This window comes from Leptopilina heterotoma, unplaced genomic scaffold (genome assembly GCF_015476425.1).
Source record: "Leptopilina heterotoma isolate Lh14 unplaced genomic scaffold, ASM1547642v1 Lhet_43, whole genome shotgun sequence".
Taxonomy (NCBI): Eukaryota; Metazoa; Arthropoda; class Insecta; order Hymenoptera; family Figitidae; genus Leptopilina; species Leptopilina heterotoma.
Genome location: NW_025111081.1, coordinates 437,612 through 459,115, shown reverse-complemented (window position 1 = coordinate 459,115; position 21,504 = coordinate 437,612). Strand labels below are relative to the sequence as shown.

Here is a 21,504-nt window from a genome sequence, read left to right as displayed (position 1 = left end):
CGGCAATTTACTGCAAGATTTTAGGGCAAGTTTTCGTCAAGGTTGCTGCAAGCTTTTTTGACAATTTTGCCTATAAATTTCATGTCGATTTTGCTGCAAATTTCCACGGCAATATTGCAAGTTTTACGGCAATTTTTGAACTAAGCCTTACGACAATTTTACTGCAAATTTCCAAGGCAATATTGTTGCAAGCTTTACGGCAATTTTGCTTCAAGCTTTTCACGGCAATTTGCGGTAAAATCTTACGGAAATTTTTCATCAAGCTTGCTGCAAGCTTTCCTGTCAATTTTGCCGATAAATTTCACTGCTATTTTGCTACAAATTTCCACGGCAATATTAATAGAAGCTTTACGGCAATTTTGTAGCAAGCTTTACAAATATTTTGCTGTAAATTTCCACGGCAATATTGTTGCAAGCTTTGTTGGCAATTTTGCTTCAAATTTTCACGCCAATTTACTGCAAAATTTTAGGGCAAGTTTTCGTCAAGGTTGCTGCAAGCTTTCCTGACAATTTTGCCGATAAATTTAACGTCAATTTTGATGCAAATTTCCACGGCAATATTGCAAAGCTTTACGGCAATTTTTAGACTAAGCCTTACGACAATTTTGCCGCAAATTTTCAAGGCAATATTGTTGCAAGCTTTACGGCAATTTTGCTTCAAGCTTTCACGGCAATTTGCGACAAAATCTTATGAAAATGTTTCGTCAAGTTTATTGCAAGCTTTCCTGTCAATTTTGCCGATAAATTTCACTGCTATTTTGCTGCAAATTTCCACGGCAATATTGTTACAAGCTTTTTTTTTTAGCAATTTTGCCGATAAATTTCACTGCAATTTTGCTATAAACTTTCAGGGAAATTTGCGACAAGTTTTCACGACAATTTTTCGTTAAACTTGCTGCAAGCTTTCGTGGCAATTTTCCTGCAGATTTTCACGGCAATTTTTCAGCAAATGTTAACGCGGTAAATTTTGTGGCAAGCTTAAAATGTCCCCCCCCCTCCCATAGGAAGCTTGCCGTGTAAACTTGCCGCAATATTCCCCAGAAAGTTTGTTGAAAATAATTTTCAGAATTTCCATGCAGATTAGGGAATTCAGGGAAAAGTCAGGCAAACTTGAATTGGTCAGGGGAATCAGGGAAAAGTGTCAATAAATTATTTATTTGCATTTTATTTGTATTTAAATAATTGAATTCTCGTAGAATTTTCTAATAAAAATTTATTTAAAAATGAATTTCAGTTTAAAAATCTGTTCAAGATTTTAATTTTCTTTATAAATTGCAAAATTCTTCGTTGAAATTTAATTATTTTCAAAAAATTGTAATATAAATCTCCGCAAAATTTTAATTATTTTCAAAAAATTTTCTTAATTCAATGATTTTCGAAATCTATGTATTATTTTAATAAAATTTCCCAAAAGAATTTAATTGTTTAAACAAGATTTTAATAAAATTCTACGTAAATATTCAATTATTTTCATTAATAAAAAAAATTTCACCTAAAATTCAATTATTTAAAGAAGAATTTTCAGACATTTTTTTTAAATTAATTGTTTAATAAAATTTAATAAAATTCTTCGCAATAATTCAATTATAATAATTCAATTAATTTATTCAATTATTTAATCATAAGTATTAAAATTCTTTTCAGGGATTCAATTATTTTCGTAAATGATAAAATTTTTTTTAGGAATTCAATTATTTTTAAATAAATAATAAAATTCATCGTAGGATTTCAATTATTTTTAATACAATTTTACAGGAATTACTCAAAAAATGTAATTATTCTTAAAATTTGTATTAAAATTCGTCTAAAGTATTCAATTATTTAAAATTTTGTTCATAATATCTATTTTAATAAAATTTCTCAAAAGATTTTCAATTATTTAAAAACAAATTTATAAAATTTAACGGTAAAATTCAATTAATATTCATGAATACTAAATAAAATTTTTACAGGAATTCAATTATTTGAAATATAATTTTCAAAAAAATTTTTCGTATAAAAACAATTTAAAATATTTTAAAAAATTCTTTGAAAGAAATTAATTATTTTCTAAAATTTTAATAACATTTGATTATAAGAATTAAATAATTATTTCCATGAATAATAAAATTCATCGCAAGAATTCAATTTTTTAGTATAATTTTAACTAAATTATTCAAAATAATTGAATTATTTTTTTAATTTTGAAAATTTTTAAATTTAATCGAATTTTTAAGGAATTGTAACTAAAAGTTTGGAAAATAATTGAATTTCATATAAATTTAGAATTAAATTTATTACGAAGATAAGAGAAAAAAAAAGTGGAGGCAATGACCCAAAACATTATCCCGGGGCTCAAAGTTGCTTAAAAACGTCAGGATTTTGAAAAAAAGTGGGGGTAAAGAACCAAAGAAATTTTTTTTGCTATTTTTGATATCGTAGTGCTTTTCAATATATTTTTGCCAGCTGAATACGATCTCGAGTCTCAAAATCGACTAGCATTTAAGGATTTTGAAAAAAGTGGGGGGTAAAAACCAAAAAAGAATTTATTTTTCATACTGTTGATATTGTAGTGGTTTTCAATGTATTTCTGTTCACTGAATACGATCCCAGATATAAAAATTGTTCAGCACGTCAGGATTTTGTGAAAAATGGGGGTAATGACCAAAAAAAAATTTTTTTTCTCTTATTTTCGATATCGTAGTGGTTTTTAATATATTTTTGCCAGCTGAATGCGATGCCGAGTCTCAAAATTGACTAGCATGTCAGGAATTTGAAAAAGTGGGGGTAAAAACCCCCGAAAAATTTTTTTTTTTAAATTTTTTATATTGTAGTTGGTTTTCGAAGTATTTTTGAATGCGGAATACGATTCCAGGTCCCAAAATTGACTAGCACGTCAGGATTTTATAAAAAGTGGGGGTGAAGATCCCAAAAAACACGTTATTTTAAATTTTACGCCTATATTCACCTTTTAAAAAAGTACTTATTATATTATTTACCTTCTTCTATATTTTAAAAATTAAAATGCAAATTTGTTTTAAGAAATCTTTTTTTTTTCCTTTAATTCGCCCACATATACAGAAAAAAAGCAAAGGAGACTCAATTTTTTTTCTTTTACATGTCAATCACATATAAATTATTTCGAAATTGAACAATTACACGCAAACTTTGTTATAAAGTGAATTGAGTTGCGGAAATTAATAATGCAACTTCTCTCTCTTGTATAGAGTTAAAAAAAAAAAGTTTTCATTCTCCGGATACCACACGATTTATTCAGAACTATCAAATGCCGCCTTCCCTCACAGACAATGTCGTGCTAGGAAATAATTCGATTCGTTCTTTACGATCGTTGTTACTGTCGGCGACATTGCCGGCATAACGGGTTTTAGTAGATTCACAGAAAGTACAAACAGTCGAGTTGTCGGAAGTACGCTCAAAAATATCCGAATATTTATGAAACGCGACAAGACACTTTTTTTTTATTTTTCTGCTATTTTTTCTTCTTCTTTTTTTTTCTATTTGTAGAGAAAGAGAGAGAGAGAGACCCTCCTACCTAAACCCTTTCGAGGATTTTAACATTTCCGGTTTTAACCGTAATTTGCATATTCATCAACATAGCATTTATATATATATATATATATATATTATCGCATTTATATCATTTAAATTATATTTTATAATCTATTCTTTTCTGAATTTTAGAGAATGTTAATTTATCTAAATTGAATACTATTTCTTTTTAAATTCAAAGACAATTCTCATAATTCTTAGATCTCGTTTTTAAATTCCACTTTTTTTTAAAGTATTTTTTCTTTTTTTTTATAATTATCGTATTTTTTAAGATTTCGATCAGAATTAGTTTTTTTTTTATTTTTCGCACGAAAAAAAATAGTTTTACTAAAAATAAATTTTTTCCAAAAATTAATTATTCACAGAAGTGAATACATATTTTTTATCAGTCCACTAGACATATAAACTGATATTCTGCGCAGAAACAACATTAAAAATTTCATTTTTTTATTTAAAAAGTCTAAAAATATGATTGCGCATCTATAGAATATAATAATCGCTAGTGCGCATGTATAAATCGATTTTTGTAGTTCTGCGCAGATCGATTGCGCATGTGGTCTATTTGTAGTTAATTAACCTCAAGAGATAGATAATTACAAAATTTACGCATTATAGAATGTTTTTTTCAGTCCACTGGAATTATAAAGTAATATTTTAAAAAAATTTGTCCATATACGCCGTAGATCTGTGCATTAAAAATTAATTTTTTTATTTAAAAAGTCAAAAAACATGATTGCGCATCTATAAAATATAATAATCGCTAGTGCGCATATATAACATCATTTTAGCATATATAAATCAATTTTACAGTTTTGCGCAGATCTATCGCGCATGTTTGTATATTTCAATTCATTTTGCCGTAATATCTAAAAAAAAAAATAACGGAAATTGGTTTATTTTTCCTTTTTTTTGCAGATACAACTTTAAACAGTGATTGCGAATGTATTACAAATTTAAAATAGTTTTGCGCAGATCTATCACGCATGTTTGTAGTATTTTAACACTTTTGACATAATAACCAAGAATTTAATACAATTATTATCGGAATTTGCAAATATTTTACCATTTTTCACCGCTAGTTCTTTTAGAACATTATTATTGTTACATAAAGTGGAATAAATACCAAAAAATATTGATCCATGCGTCATAGATCTGCGCAGAAACACTTCGAAGCATTTTTTTCGCATAAATTAAAGTAGATATGTTTTTATTTTCATTTTTTTCTAGTCCCGAATGCTAAAATAAATTTACAACTCGTGTAAAAGTGTTTTTTATTGCATATCTGCACTTCTGCGCAGATCTATCGCGCATGTTTGTATCGTTTAATTCATTTTTGCCGTTATTGATAATAAATACAATTATTACTGTAATTTGGAAATTTTTTTTACAAGTTTTTAATATTATTTCTTTTATAAAATTATTATTATTACATAATTATGACATGAAGTAGAATAAATACAAAGAAATATTGATTCATGCGTCATAGATCTGCGCAGAAACAGCTGGAAGCAATTTTTAAAAATATTTTTCTGTTCTTTTCTAAAGATAAGTTGTTTTTTACGAATACAATTACTAAATTAAAATTGAAGAGCATGAAAAACAGTTCTGCGCAGATCTACTGCGCATCTTTGTTATTTCAATCTAATTTTTTTTACAAGAAACTACAAATAAATACAATTTTACGTATTTTACTAATTTCAGTAGCTTTTATTATTATTACATAATTATTATATTAAGTAAAATAAATACAAAGAAATATTGATTCATGCGTCATAGATCTGCGCATAAACAGCTGAAAGCGTTTTTTAAATACTTTTTTTCGCATTCTTTGAAATAATTACATAGATTTGTTGTTTTTTAAAGATGGAAACACTAAAATAAAATTGAGGGTCATAAGCAAAACAGTGCTGCGCAGATCTACTGCGCATCTTTGTTATTTGAATCGAATTTTTGTTTTACAAGAAACTACAAGTAAATATAATTTTACGTATTTTAATCATTTCTCTGGCTTTTATTATTATTATTATTACACAAAGCAGAATAAATACAAAGAAATATTGATTTATGCGCCATAGATCTGCGCAGAAACAGCTTAAAGCATTTTTTTTTATATTTTTTCCGTTCTTTGAACAGATTTGTTGTTTTTTAAAGATGGAAATACTAAAATAAAATTGAAGTGTATAAAGAAAACAGTTCTGCGCAGATCTACTGCGCATCTTTGTTTTTTGAATCGAATTTTTTTTTACAAGAAACTACAAGTATATATAATTTAATGTTTTTCAATAATTTCTCTGGCTAGTAATAAAAATTTTGCAAAACAATATTTATAGGAGACTTTTCACCTGCGCTATAGATCTGCGCAGTAATATTCTGCAAAAAATTGTATTTTTATGCTAAAAATTAGGAGTTAAAAATTAAAATAAGAAATAAAATTAGAAATTAAAAAGTAAGATTAGAAATTAAAAAATAAAATTCGAAATTAAAAAATAGAATTCGAAATTAAAAAATAAAATTCGAAATTAAAAAAAATTCATAAAAAATAAAATTAGAAATTAAAATTAGAAAAATCGCAAATTAGAATCAACTTTTAATTGCTAAATAGAGAGGAACATTATTAACCTCTATTTTGATTGTTAGTTGAGACTTAAAAAAATGGAGTATTCTTTTCTTTCTTTTTTTCTTTTTAAATAATAATCCAACGATCATGCTGTGGCTTTTACTTTAGAGAGAAGTCGGTGCACGATCTTTATCAGTCGTGCATCGTATATACACTTTCGCTCTCCTTCACATCAGATTCGAAGGCGTGACGTGTACTTTAATATATAATGTAGCTAGTTCAAATTACCAATTTAAAGGAGTGCATTTGACCGCAAAGTTGCTGTGAGTTTTCACCTTTATTTATTTATATTTATTTTCTTTTGTGCACTATTTATTTATTTTATTTATTTATTTATTTTTTTTTTGCTTTTCTATTCTTCACGAGGCGAGGGCGATTTTCATTTCTAACACACATCCGTTCCTGTTTTTTTTTTTTTTTTTTTTGCTATAAATAATTGCCCTTCTTCTCTGCATTTAATTTCTTTTTAAAATAATAATAAGAAGGAGGAAATTGCTCACACAAAAGAATGGAGAAAAATGCTAATCTACTACAGTGGAAAAGCAAAAAAAAAAAAAAAAAAAAAAATACCACGATGTACTTTTATTTTACTACGTTTGGCCATTAGCAGATTACATTGTAAAAAGTATGCGTTTGAAAACAAGTTTTTTTGTTGCTTTTTTTCGTGTTTTACAATATGTTACCGATGATGATTAAAATAGGTTCGGTTCTTTCTTTTATTTTTTCTATGAATTTTCATTATTTACTATTTTATTATCAGGGTTGCCACAGGTCAGGGAAATCAGGGAAAAATCAGGGATTTTTAGTAAATGTACTGAAAAAAATTAAATGTTTAGAATTTACAAGAAAATTCTGAATTTTTGTTGTTTGTCTTTTTGTTTGCCTCATAAACTATAAAATTACCGTGAATTTTAAAGGAAATCTTAAATTTGTTTCTATTTCTGACAATATTTTATTTTAAATAACTTAATTTTATTGAAGAATTGCCATAAAGTTATTACTTACAAATCATTTATTAAAGTATTTTTTTGAAAAATTTTAATTTCAATTCTGTTGAAATTAGTTTCAATTTTAAAAGTCTTAACGCAATTCTTTGAAATAAATCCAACTATATCTTAATAAATATTAAAATTCATTTAAGAAATTCAATTATTTTCAAAAATTTTTTTTTAAATTCTCGTCAACATTTCAATTATCTTTATAAATAAATAGCAAAATTCTTTGACAAAATTCAATTATATTCAGGAATTTTAATAAAATTCATTGCAAAATTCAATTATTTTAATAAATAATAGTATTCACCACAAGAATTCAATTTTTTCAAAATTAATAAAATTCTTCGCAGAAATTCAATTATTTTCAAAAAAAAATCAAAAAAAATTGTCAACATTTCAATTATCTTTATAAATAAATAGCAAAATTCTTCGACGAAATTCAATTATTTTCAGAAATTTTAAGAAAATTCATTGCAAAATTCAATTATTTTCATAAATAATAGAATTTATCATAAGAATACAATTATTTTCAAAAATTTTAAAAAAATTCATGGAAAAATTTCAATTATTTTCAAAAATTTTTCTTAATTCAACGATTTTCAATATTCTACTGCGTTTCAATAAAATTTCTCGAAGGAATTCAATTATTAAACAAAAATTTCAATAATATTCTACACAAACATTCAATTATTTTCCAAAAAAATAAACATTTTACAGGAATTCAATTATTTAAAATAGAATTTGCATAATTTGCATTTTTTTTTGGAAAAAATTAAATGTTTTAAAATTTGTCATTATAAATTCTGCGCAGTAATTCAATTATTTTTAAAAGTAATAAAATTAAATTATTTTCAAAAATTTTAATAATAATATTTATTACGAAATTTCAATTATTTTCAAAAATTTTTCTTAATTCAACGATTTTCAATATTCCACTATTTTAATAAAGTTTCCTAAAAAAATTCAATTATTATTATAATCAAAAAATTTGACACTATTCTACACAAAGATTCAATTATTTTCCAAAAAAATAAAAATTTCACTCGAATTAAATTATTTAAAATAAAATTTCCATACATTTTTTTGGAAAAATCAAATGTTTAAAAATTTGCCATTAAATTTTGCGCAGTAATTTAATTATTTTCAAAAGTAATAAAATTCAATGATTTTCAAAAATTTTAATAATAATCATTGCAAAATTTCAATTATTTTCAAAAATTTTTCTTAATTCAACGATTTTCAATATATTTTATACAAATGTTTTAAAATTTGGCATTAAATTCTTAGCAGTAATTCAATTATTTTCAAAAGTAATAAATTTCAATTATTTTTAAAATTTTTAATAAAAAGCATTGTAAAATTTCAATTATTGTCAAAAATTTTTCTTAATTTAATAATTTGTATATCTATTATACTTCAATAAAATTTCTTAAAAGAAATAAATTTTTTTAAAATAATTTGACAAAGTTCTACTCGAATATTCAATTATTTTCTAAAATAATGAAAATTTCACAAGATAATTCAATGATTAAAAATAGAATTTGAATAAATTTTTCGAAAGAAAAAATCAGTTGTTTAAAACTTTTTAAAAAAAAATCTTCGCAATAATTCAATTATTTTCAAAAATAATAAAACTTGCAGAATTTCAATTATTTTAAAATACAATTTTAATCGACTTCCTTGAAAAATCTTTAAAAATTCTTAAAAATTCTGATTAAATTTCGTCGAAAGAATTCAATTATTTAAAAATTTGCTGATAAAATTATGTTTAAAAATTCAATTTTAAGAAACATTTAATTATTCAATAAACTATCTATCATTGTATTTAAATAATTTAATTCTCGTAGAATTTTCTAATAAAAATCGATATAAAAATTAATTTCAGTTTAAGTTTCTGATAATAATTGAATTTTTGAGAAGTCACTAATAATTGCAATTTTTATTTTATTTTTATAAATAATTGAATTTTGTAAATATTTTAAATTAAAATCTTTGGTAATAAGAGTTTTCATGACATGCGCGGTAGATCTGCGCAAAAGTAGAATAAAGCGTTTTTTCGCTGCGCATTATCAGTTTGAAAAATTTACCTGCACGATAAGATTCTATAAACTTTTTCGCATTTGTAGAAAATCATTGCGCAGATTTAGAAGGTGGCAAACAGTTCTGCGCAAGACATGCGCGATAGATCGGCGCAGTAATAGTTTTAATCATTTTTAGCTGCGCATTAGCAATCTTTGTGACAAATTACCTGCGCAGTAAGATTCCAAAGACTTTTGCGCAGATCTAGAAGTTGACAAACAGTTCTGCGCAAGACATGCGCGGTAGATCTGCGCAAAAGCTTTAAAATGCCTTCTTTTGCGTTTATTCGTAAAATTGACGAGTAAAAAATAGAAAATTTAATGAAAATTAAAGAATACATTATGTATAGAAATATTTATAGAAACTTTATAGAAATTTTTTATAGTAAATAATTTTTTTCTGATAAATTTCCTAAAATATTAAGATTATTGTTTCGGTATTTTTGATATTTTTTTCCCTTATACACCCTTCAATTTTTAAAGTATAGGTGAGACAGTTAGCGGTCAATCATCAAAATGATCGACATACGAGTGAACATGAGGATTAGTAAACGACAGATGATTTGTATAGTCAAAAAAAAAAAAGAAATTTTTTTTTCGATTGTCATGCCTCGTGCGTTGACAATGAATGATCCAGCATCCGTATCGTTAAGATCTGAACTCTTACAGATTTATTATACCGTTAACTTAAATATATATATTTCGTTCATCATGAAAACTATTGTATAACCGTTTTCATCTTTTGGACAGACCTTTTTTTTCTCGTAATCCATTTTATCATCATCGTGGGGGGAAGAAAAAGAGACCTCTCGATCTTATCTTAGACAACTGATACACACAATACTTTCGTCAGCTTTTTCTCAATGAGTCATTCTCCCAAGACTGAGTGAGGTAAATCTGGATAAAAGATATAATTTATTTCCCTTGGATTCCACTTTTTTTTCTCTCCTTCTTCTTCTTCTTCTTCGTCGACTTCTTCTTTTTTTCTTTTCGACTACTATTAATCTTTATCAATTCTGATATCACTATTAATCTTTATTCTGAAGTGATAAAATTTATCTAAAAATCTTCTTTTATTTCTTGATTTAAAATAATATATATATAGAGATTTTTCACTATAAAGAGGTTTCTCTTTTATGATGTAAAAAAGAAAAATATTTACCTGCTTCATAAAATTTTTCATGATTAATGATAGTTCCAATTAGCTGGTCCTTAATCAATAGAAATGTGAGTTAATTGACTCGGTATTTTTTTAGTTCTTCATAAAGTAAATATTGTTATGAATAATCGTTTTTTCAAAATGCTTCTTTTAAAAAACAAGGGACCACGCCCTTTACAATTGTCTTGACTCGTGGATCTGGAAAATATGACTGAAAGAGAGGCCTATCCTTTTTACGACATAAACGATTTGTTCCTTCTGTCATCGGCAATTTTTGCAAAACAATAACAATTAACGTGAAATCCACTCGAGCGGACAAAGAAAGTTTCGATAATAAAAATTACGAAAACTATATAGTAAATTACTTGGAAGTCAAGGCTAATTTCAATTTAATAGTTTTGTAGGGAGTCTATTGTCTTGTCTTCAATATATATACGATTGTTGAAGAAGATTGAGCATTCGTGGAAGCTGTTAAATACTTGTGCGCATCTCTAGAAATCGCTAAATGCTACTGCGCATGCGTAGAGTAATTGAAATCGTTGTGCGCAATTGTAGTGATTGTAGAAAATATTTTTGCGCAATTTTATAAACTTTTAAGAACGTTTGCGCATTAGCAGAAGTCGAGAAATACTACTGCGCAACTTTTTGAGGCTGTAAAGTCCGTTTGCGCATTAGCCAAAGTCGAGAAATACTACTGCGCAACTTTTTGAGGCTGTAAAGTCCGTTTGCGCATTAGCCAAAGTCGAGAAATACTACTGCGCATCCCTGGGAGCGATCAAACACTAGTGCGCAACTTTATAAGCTTTAAAATTTTACTGCGCATGCCTGAGATCGATTAAAAACTAGTGCGCAGCTTTTTTTAGACTTTAAAGTACGTTTGCGCATTAGTAGAAGTTGTAAAATACTACTGCGCATGCTTAAGAGTGGTGAAACACTAGTGCGCAGTCGCGGGGGTTAGAAAAATTTACCTACGCAACTTTAGAAGCTTCTTAATACGTTTGCGCATTTGCAAAAGTCGTGAAATACTACTGCGCATCCCTAGGAACAATCAAACACTAGTGCGCAGCTTTTTTAGGCTTTAAAGTACGTTTGCGCATTAGTAGAAGTTGTAAAATACTATTGCGCATGCTTAAGAGCGGTAAAACACTAGTGCGCAATCGTAAGGTCTGAAAAAATGCTTCTGCGCAGCTTTCTAAGCTTTATAACTCATGTGCGCATAAGTAGAAGTCGTAAAATACTACTGCGCATGCCTAGGAGCAACAAAAATCTTGTGCACAATTTTAAATGACGCGAAATATTTTTGCGCCTGTTGAAAAGCGATAAAAATACTTGAGCAATATTTTAAACACTTCTGCGCAGACGAAAGTGCGAAAAATGCTGATCTATGGCGCATTTAAAATGTAATATGCGCAATAGATCTGCGCGAATCCTATAATCAAATCTAGTATTTCTTCGAATAAGTACAATTTCCTGGAGGATTTATATTTTTTTAAATTTTCATAATAAAAAAAAAAATGTCTAAGAGTTCTATTTACATGATATTATATAAAATGATGAAAATTACAAATGTGCGCAATAGATCTGCGCAAATTTTAAATGTATGTAAATTCTTCTCTCTTCTTGCGGTATTTCTTGAAGGATTCATAAAGTTTGTTTCTTAAATTGCCAACACTCTCGCATAATCATTATATATTTACTTTTTACTTCAAAAATCGATTAAGAATAAAAAACATGCGCAGTAGATCTGCGCAGATCTGTAATTAATCTGAATTTTCTCATTTTTTTTCAATATTTTTTTAGATGTTCATCACTTGTATTTAAAATTACCAATTAAGTAAAAATATTTGTATTATTCGTTATTCAAAAAAAGTGACGAAGAATTCAACATGCGCAATAGATCTGCGCAGATTAAAGACTCATTTGATATTTCTATGAATTTGTACTATTTCTTAGAGGATTTTTTTATTTATTTCGACTTTTTAACTTTGTAGAAAAATTATCAAAAAAGAAATAATTGTATTTCAATTATTGTTTGTTATATAAAAACGACTTAAAATCCAATATGCGCAATAGATCTGCGTAGATTTAGGTCTCAAAATTTTTTACTATTTAGAAGATTTATATTATTTTAACTCTTTAACTTTAGGAAAATGGTCTAAAAAAAGAAAAATTGTGTGTTAATTGTTGCTTTTTTTAGAAAAACGGCTTAAAATCCAATATGCGCAATAGATCTGCGCAGATCTAAAATTATTCACTATTTTTCCATTTTTTTTATCATTTCTTAGAGGATTTAAACAATTCTCTTTCCTAGTATAAAATTTCTAAAATTTACATATTTTTTTATTTACATTTTACTTGAAAAATAGTCAAAAAAAAATACAAACGTGCGCAATAGATCTGCGCAGTTCTAAAATTTCTTTACTATTTTTCAAATTTTTACGATTTCTTAGAGGTGTTGAACAATTTTTTTTCTTTTCGTAAAATTTTTAATAGAAATATATTGTTATATTTAAATTTTACTTGGAAAGTAGCTTAAAAATAGAAACATGCGCAATAGATCTGCGCAGATATAAAATTTTTACGGAATTTCCTTCGAACTCCTACTAGAATTTTTACTATTCTTCTATTATTTGTCAACTATAGCTAAAAATCGCATAATAGAATTACTTAAAAGAATAACTGAAAATGCAAACATGCGCAATAGATTTGCGCAGAACTAAAACTCCTCCAGTATTTCTTAGAATTCACAACATTGTTTATAGCAAAATTTTTATTATTTTACTTTTATAGATTCAAAGTATCTAAAGAAAGAAAAATACTTTTTTTTAATTATTGTTTCTTTTGGGAAAAAGCGGTTGAAAATCCAATATGCGCAATAGATCTGCGCAAATCATTGACTTATTTAGTACTTTTTTCAAACTCTTACAATTTTTTATATGATTCATACTATTCTTTCATTGTTTTTAAATAGTTAAAACAACAAAAAATGTTTTGATGTACTTTTCATTTGAGATATGACTTAAAAATACAAATATGCGCAATAGATCTGCGCAAAACGTTCTTTTTACGATCTATATCTGCGCAGTAGTATCGTATAGCATATAATCGTGCGCAGAATGGTTCCTAACGATTATTGAATGTTTTAGATGATAAAAATTCAAATATGCGCAGTAGATCTGCGCAAAACGTTGTTTTACGTTCTACAGCTGCGCAGTAGTAATGTATAGCATATTATCATGCGCAGAATGGTCCCTAGCGATTATTAAATGTTCTAGATGATAAAAATTCAGAAACAACAATAATAAAAAAAATTCGAAATTGCATTAAAATTGAAAATAAGGGAAATAACAAAATTTTTTATATTTAAACCCCAGACAAAGGGATTGATTCTAGTTTAACGATCAACATGATTAAATTTATTTTTCTCTAAAAAAGTTGGAATCATTTCATCTATTTCAGAATTTTTTCCCCTTGGAAAATTTTCAAGCTCGAATCATTCCTCGGGGCCAGAATCATGAGAGGTTTTACATGCAGATGTGAGTTATCGATCGTGACTCCTTTGGGTTTGTTCTATGTCGGGATGAGCGAGAGAGATAGAGAAAGCCGCGTCAGTAGACTTTTAGAAAAAAAAGTATAGAATAGAATCGTGAGGTGATGAGACAGCGGAATAAAAACCACAAAAAAGCTCTTTTCTCGAAAGTGTGAAAAAGAAAATATTCACTTCTTGTCCTAAAAATTACTTTATATAAATTCAATTCTTGTTTCTTTCTCTATTTTTTATATTCTCTTTCCTCTCAATTGATTAACTGTTTAATTTTCCTTATTACTATGTATAAAAATTCCTACTTCTATCCTTATTAGACTTTACATTCATTTTTTTTTTTGTTTTTAAATGGAATTTTATGTGAAAAAAATTTTTTTTCGTGTTTATTTTTTTAACCCCCTTTCCCCCCTTCCTTTAAATGAGAGATGAAATGAATATACGCTTTTTACCGCATTGCTGCATATCGATTCTAATATAATTTAACGTTCGGCTTTAATGTGTATGTGTGTGTGTGTGTGAATGTACACAGTTTATATTTCCAGAGCTGGCAAATGCAGTTTTGTGGAATTGAAAACCGGAACTATTGAATGACTTGCGTTTCTGTATGCGAATGTACGTATATATTTGAAAGATTGAAAACGAGTCATAACGATCAACTCTAATTTGTATTCGAAGCATCATTTTCAAGATCGCGCGATTCCTGGTTTCAAGTATAATTGCGTGTTGAAAAATTTACATCTTGATGTAGGTATATATATACGGTAAAAGAGGATTGAGAGAGAGAGAGAGAGAATGAAATTTCATTGAAAAAAATAGAGAAAGAGGGGAGGAGGTAGAAAACAAGAGGGAGATAAAAAGAAGGAGTGCCTCTCCTTCTTTTCTCTATTTTCTACTTCGTTCCTCTCTTTTTCTATTATTTTCTATTATTTTCTTTCTATCTTTCTATTTTTCTATTTTTCTCTCTTTCTACTCTCTTAGTTTCTCCTTTCCTATCCTTCTTCCTTATTCAATATTTTTTTAACCCTTCTTTTCTACTTCTTTCTATCCCTCTTTTACCTTCTAATTTTCTATCAATTTTCGTTTCTAAATTTTACAGGGAACGAAAATAGAGATTAAGAAAGAAAAGAGTAGAAAAAGGCGAAAAAGCAAAACAAAGATAGTTAGGGTAGAAAAAAAGATAGAAAGGATAGGAAAAAGTTGGTAAAGAAAGAAAAAAAGTAGAAAATAGAATAGAAAGGGGAAGCAAAAGAGAAAAAATACGAGATAGAAAGTAGAAAATAAAATATAGTAGAATATAGTAGAATATAGTAGAAAATAGAGTAGAATAGAGTAAAAAGTAGAGTAGAATAGAGTAGAATATAGTAGAAAATAGAGTAGAATAGAGTAAAAAGTAGAGTAGAATAGAGTAGAATATAGTAGAATAGAGTAAAATGTAGAGTAGAATATAGTAGAATAGAGTAGAATGTAGAGTAGATTAGAGTAGAAAAGGGGCCATCCACATATTACGTCACACTATTTCTGGACATTTTTGACCCCCCACCCGTCCCCCATGTCACACTCTATTACATACATTAGCGCCATTTTTACTGCAGGGTGTCACAAATAGTGGATAGCCCCAAATAGTAGAATAAAATAGAGTAAAAAGTAGAGTAAAATACAATAGAAAATAGTAAAATGAAAAGTAGAATGTAAAGTAGAAAATAGTAGAATAGAATAGAGTAGATTGTAGAGTAGAATAGAAAAGAGTAAAATGTAGTGTAGAATATAGTAGAAAATAGAGTAGAATGGAATAGAGTAAAAAGTAGAGTAGAATAGAAAAAGGAAAAAGAAGAGTAAAATGTTGAATAGAATAGAGAAGAATGTAGAATAGAATAAAATAGAGTAAAATGTAGAGTAGAATATAGTAGAAAAGAGAAGAATCTAGAGTAGAATAGAATAAAGTAAAATATAGAGTAGAATATAGTAGAAAATAAAGTAGAATATAATAGAATAGAGTGCAATGTAGAGTAGAATATAGTAGAAAATAGAGTAGAATAGAGTAGAGTAGAATGTATAGTAGATTAGAATAGAGTTAAATGTACAGTAAAATGTAGAGTGGAGTATAGTAGAAATAGAGTAGAATATAGTAGAATAGAGTAAAAAAGTAGAGTAGAATAAAGTAGAAAATAGAGTAGAATAGAGTAAAATGTAGAGTAGAAAATGGTAGAATAGAATTGAGTAAAAAGTAGAGTAAAATAGAGTAGAAAATAGAGTCAACTAAAGAGTAGAATGTAGAGAAGTATATAGTAGAATAGAAAAGAGTAGAATAAAAAAGAGTAAAATGTAGTGTAGAATTTGGTAGAAAATAGAGTAGAATGGAATAGAGTAAACAGTAGAGTAGAATATAGTAGAAAATTCTATATAGAATATAGTGGAATATAGAATATAGTAGAATAGAACAGAGTAAAAAGAAAAGTAGAATGTTGAATAGAATAGAATAGAGTAGAATGTAGAATAGAATAAAATAGAGTAAAATGTAGAGTAGAATCTAGAGTAGAGTAGAGTAAAAAAGTAGAGTAGAATAAAGTAGAAAATAGAGAAGAATAGAGTAAAATGTAGAGTAGAATAGAGTACAAAATGGTAGAATAGAATAGAGTAAAAAGTAGAGTAAAATAGAGTAGAAAATAGAGTCAAATGAAGAGTAGAATATAGTAGAATAGAATAGAGTAGAATAGAGTAAAATGTAGAGTAGAATAGAGTAGAAAATGGTAGAATAGAATAGAGTAAAAAGTAGAGTAGAATAGGGTCGAAAATAGAGTCAAATGAAGATTAGAATATAGTAGAATAGAATAGAGTAGAATCTAGAGTAGAATAGAATAGAGTAAAATGTAGAGTAGAAAATAGTAGAAAATAGAGTAAAAAGTAGAGTATAATAGAGTACAATGTAGAGTACAGTGTAGAGTAGAATAAAAACAAGAAAGTAGAAAATAAAAAAGAGATGGAAATGAATAAAATAAAAATAATAGATAAAGAAAATAAGAGACAGAAAATAGAAATTAAAAAAATAATATAAAAATGAAGGAAAATATTTTAAGAAAACGTGAAAATGTAGAGGCAGAAAATAGAAAATAAAAGAAAAAGAGAGGGGAAGATAGGGAGGAAGTAAAAAATAGAAGAAAGAAGTGAAATAGAGTAGAAAATAGAAAGGGTGGTTGGAAGTAGAAAATAGAATAATGAAAAAAGAAAAAGAGAATAAAAAAGAAATAAAAAAGGGAATGCAATAGAGTAAAAAAGAGGTAGAAAGTAGAAAATAAAAGAAAGTTGAAAAAATGTTAAATACAATAAAGACAAAGTAAAAAATAAAGAAAGAGAAAGGGAGAAAAAGGTAGAATAGAATAGAGTAAAGAGTAGAGAAGAGTAGAAAAATATAGTAGAATAGAATAGAATAGTAGAAAATAGAGTAGAGTAGAAATAGAAAGAAAGTAGAGAATAGAGTAAAGTAGAAAAAAGAGAGATAGAAAACTGACAGAGAAAGTAAGGAATAGAAAGTAGAAAATATAACAGAAGAGTAGAATAGAATGAGTTAAAAATAGAGTAGAATACAGTAGATTAGAAATTAAAAAAGTAGAAAATTGAGTATAGAGTAGTATAAAGTGGAAATGTAGAGTAGAGTAGAGTAGGAATAAAAAGAAGTAGAAAATAGTAGAAAAGCGAAAAACTGATAGAGAATTGAAGATACCTAAAGTAGAAAATATAAGAAAACGGGGTGAAAAAGAGAAAAAAAGAAGAGGCAGAAAATAGAAAGTAAAAGAAAAACTGAGAAAAATGTAGAAAAATAAGTAGAAAACAGAATGAGAAGAAAAAAGACAGAGGTGACAGAGTAGAAAATAAAAGAGGAAAGAGAAAGAATAGAGAGTAGAAAAGAGCAAAAAGTGAGTAGAAAATCAAAAAAAGTAGAGAGAGGAAGAGTATAGTAGATAAGATAGTAGTAAAGTAAAGTAGATAAGGAGAGTAGAAAATTAAAAATTTTATCTACTTTATTTTACAGTGTGAAAAAATAAACAGTATTGAAAAGAGAGACAATGTAGAAAAAAGGAAGAAATGGACAGAGGAAAGGAAAAGAGAGTAGAAAGTAGAATAGAGAGAGAGAAAGAGAGAGAAACAGGGATAGTAGAAAAAGAGAAAAATTAGAGGGAGTAGAGAGAGTGGGGATAAAAAGAGAGTGAAGGAGAGAGATGTAAGTTACGAGATAGACCCTTTTTCAATGATATCAAATACTGAAATCTTTTCCTGTCTCACAGAACGAAACAGAATGATTTATCATTATTGAAAGCACGGGCCAATTCTGCACCACCCTGCGCATCACTACACTTTTATGCAGATCACGACGCTGACAATCAAAAAAATTCATTCACTGCTTTCTAAATTCATAACAGAAGCGTCTTCTGATTTAGTTTTTATACAATTTTTTTTCCCATGACAATTTTTTTTTTGCTTGACATTAATTTTATTTAATCCAACTAATTTTTATTTGCTTCAACTTTCTGTTTATTTGATTCAACTATATTTTATTTAATTCAATTAAATTTTTATTTCTTTTAAGGGCATTTGAAACTTGATGACGTCACACATGCTTTGCACAAACTGAAACGTCATCAAGGTTCAAATGCCCTTAAATAAATTTAATTTTTAATTAGTTTTCAACAAATATTTATATTTATGTGTTATTTATTATTTATTGCTTTTTTGTATATTTCTGTTAAACAAAATTGTTTTCGATTGAAAATAATTTCTATTTTCTAGGTTTAAGTAAATTTTATTATTGCTTTATGAAAATATTTTTTTAGGTTCAAAATAAATTTTTTTTTTCAAATAAATTCTTTTTTCTGGTTTAAAAATATGTTTTATTTGTTTTCACATTATGCTTTATTTCTTTTCACAAAATATTTTGCTTGGTTCAAAATAAATATATATTACTTGTTTCAAATAAATTTTATTTACGTCGAGAAAATATTTTGTTAGGTTTAAATAAATTTTGTTTTCAAATAATGTAAACTTTATTTGTTTGGTTCAAATAAATTTTATTTCTATTAACTATTTTTATTTTGTTTAAAAAAAATTTTATGAATTTTAAAGGTAATTATTTCGTTCAACAAATTTTTATTTGTATTAATAATTTGTTTGCACAACTATTTTTTTATTTGTTTTTAATAGAAATTTAATTTACTTTAATAAATTTTGAATTAGTCTTACATTGAATTAGTCCTAATTAGTTGAAATAAATTTTCATTAGCTCAACTAATTTATTTTTTCCTTTAAAAAAATTTTTATTGACTCAAAATTTTTTCATTTGGTTCAAATAAATTTTTACAATTTTAGAAATAATTTTTATTTCAAAAAAATTTGCACTGTTTCAATAAAAATTTTTTTATTTAGAAAATAATTTCTTTAATAAAGTTTAAATTTTTCTGAATCAATTTTTTTGCTAATTCAATTAAATTTTCTTTGGTTAAAAAAAAATTGTATTTATTAAATGAAAATGATTATTTTTAAAAACTAACGAAATTATAAATTTTAATATTTATATTTTCTTTATAACAATTTCTTTGAACAATTACTTTCATAATCTATCTTTCTTCAAACTAATAAGTAGAGAAAAATAATTTTTTTTTTTTTGAAAAAATTTCCCTAATTTAACCGCATTGTATTAAATCTTGCGTCATTGAAGGGGAGGAGATTTTTCTGTTTTGAAAAAGCGTATTAATATTTTGTGTGACCTAAATGTCGAAACTGTTAATTATAAAACAATTATAGGTAGTCCATTAGAGGGTTTTTTTTCTCTTCCCTCTTTTTTCTTTTTTCCTCGCTCCAATGTGAAGAAGAAGATGAAGAAGAATAAGAAGTAAAAGCCATTAGTCATCCTTTAATAGTTTTCAAATGCAACAAAAATTTTAAATAAAAACACGTTTTGGGATTCAATAATGAATTTTAGAATTTTAGGCCCCAATTTTTACGGACAAAGATAAACTGTGGACAAACAAAACCATTTCAATGTTGTATCCAGATTCCATGCTTGGGAAGATAAATATAGTTTTCTCGAGTGATTGTCTCACTTTGCACCAGAAAGAGAGAGAGAGAGAGTACTTTAATACTTAGGAACCCCAGTAAATTTACATTTTTCGCGGTTAGTCCGAGTGATTTGTGTGCCAGAATGAAAATAACTTGAGTTTGTAGTTCAGTCACTCCAAGCATATAGAGGGTCGCAAAATTCACCAAAAAACAAAAGAAAATAACTTTCAATATTTATTTAAAAAAATGAAAAAAAGGTAGAAAAAATAATTTCATAAAATAAATAACAAATGTAATTAAAATATAACATTTATTTCCTTCTTTTCTTATTGTTAAGAAATGCAAAAAAAATACGTAAAATAGTTTTATTCCCTGAATAAATGCAAACGTGCGCAATAGATCTGCGCAGAACTAAAATTTTTTCACTATTTTTCGAATTGTTACCATTTTCTAGAGAATTTAAAACAATTTTTCTTCTTTTTGTAAAATTTCTAAAACTCACATATTTTTATATCTATATTTTACTTGGAAATAAGCTTAAATATAAAAACGTGCGCCATAGATCTGCGCAGATCTGAAATTTAGCATTTTTTCGAATTTTTTCTATTATTTTTAGAAGATTTATAAGTTATTTTGACACTTTAACTTTGGGAAGACGGTAAAAAATAAAGGAACAATTAAACTTGTTTCAGAAAAAAAGGTTTGAATTCTAAGATGCGCAATAGATCTGCGCAGATCTGAAATTTAGCACTTTTTCAATCATTCTTAGAAAATTTATAAATTATTTTAACACTTAAACTTTAGGAAAATGGTCAAAAAATGGAACAATTGTGATATACTTGTTGCTTGTTTTAGAAAAAAAGGTTTAATTCAAAGATGCGCAATAGATCGGCGCAGATCTAACATTTAGCAGTTTTTCGAATTTTTCTTTTATTTTTAGAGGATTTATAAATTATTTTGTCACTTTAACTTTAGAAAAATGGTCAGAAATAAAGAAACAATTGAGCTTGTGTCAGAAAAAAGGTTTAAATTGTAAAATGCGCAATAGATCTGCGCAGATCTGAAATTTAGCATTTTTTCGAATTTTTTCTATTATTTTTAGAGGATTTATAAATTATTTTGATATACTTTAACTTTAGGAAAACGGTCAAAAATAAAGGAACAATAAATTGAGCTTGTTTCAGAAAAAAAATTTAAATTTGAACATGCGCAATAGATCTGCGCAGATCTAAAATTTAGCCTTTTTCTATTATTCTAAGAGGATTTATAAATTATTTTGACACTTTAACTTTAGGAAAATGTTCAAAAAATGGAACAATTTGATATATTTGTTGCTTGTTTCAGAAAAAAAGATTCAATTCAAACATGCGCAATAGATCGGCGCAGATTTCAAAATTTTTTCAATTTTTTCTATCTCTTACAGAACTTATAGTATATTGACTCTTTAACTTTAGGAAAATGATCAAAAATAAAGGAACAATTGATCTTGTTTTAGAAAAAAAAAATTAAATTCA

The 21,504-nt window shown here is 26.5% G+C and overlaps 1 protein-coding gene across 1 annotated transcript in view; it reads left to right on the top strand.

Moving 5' to 3' along the window:
- Positions 1 to 21,504, top strand: part of LOC122506639 (probable protein kinase DDB_G0277539) — a 303,476-nt gene that overhangs the window by 127,744 nt on the left and 154,228 nt on the right. The gene's annotated exons all lie outside the window — the stretch shown is intronic.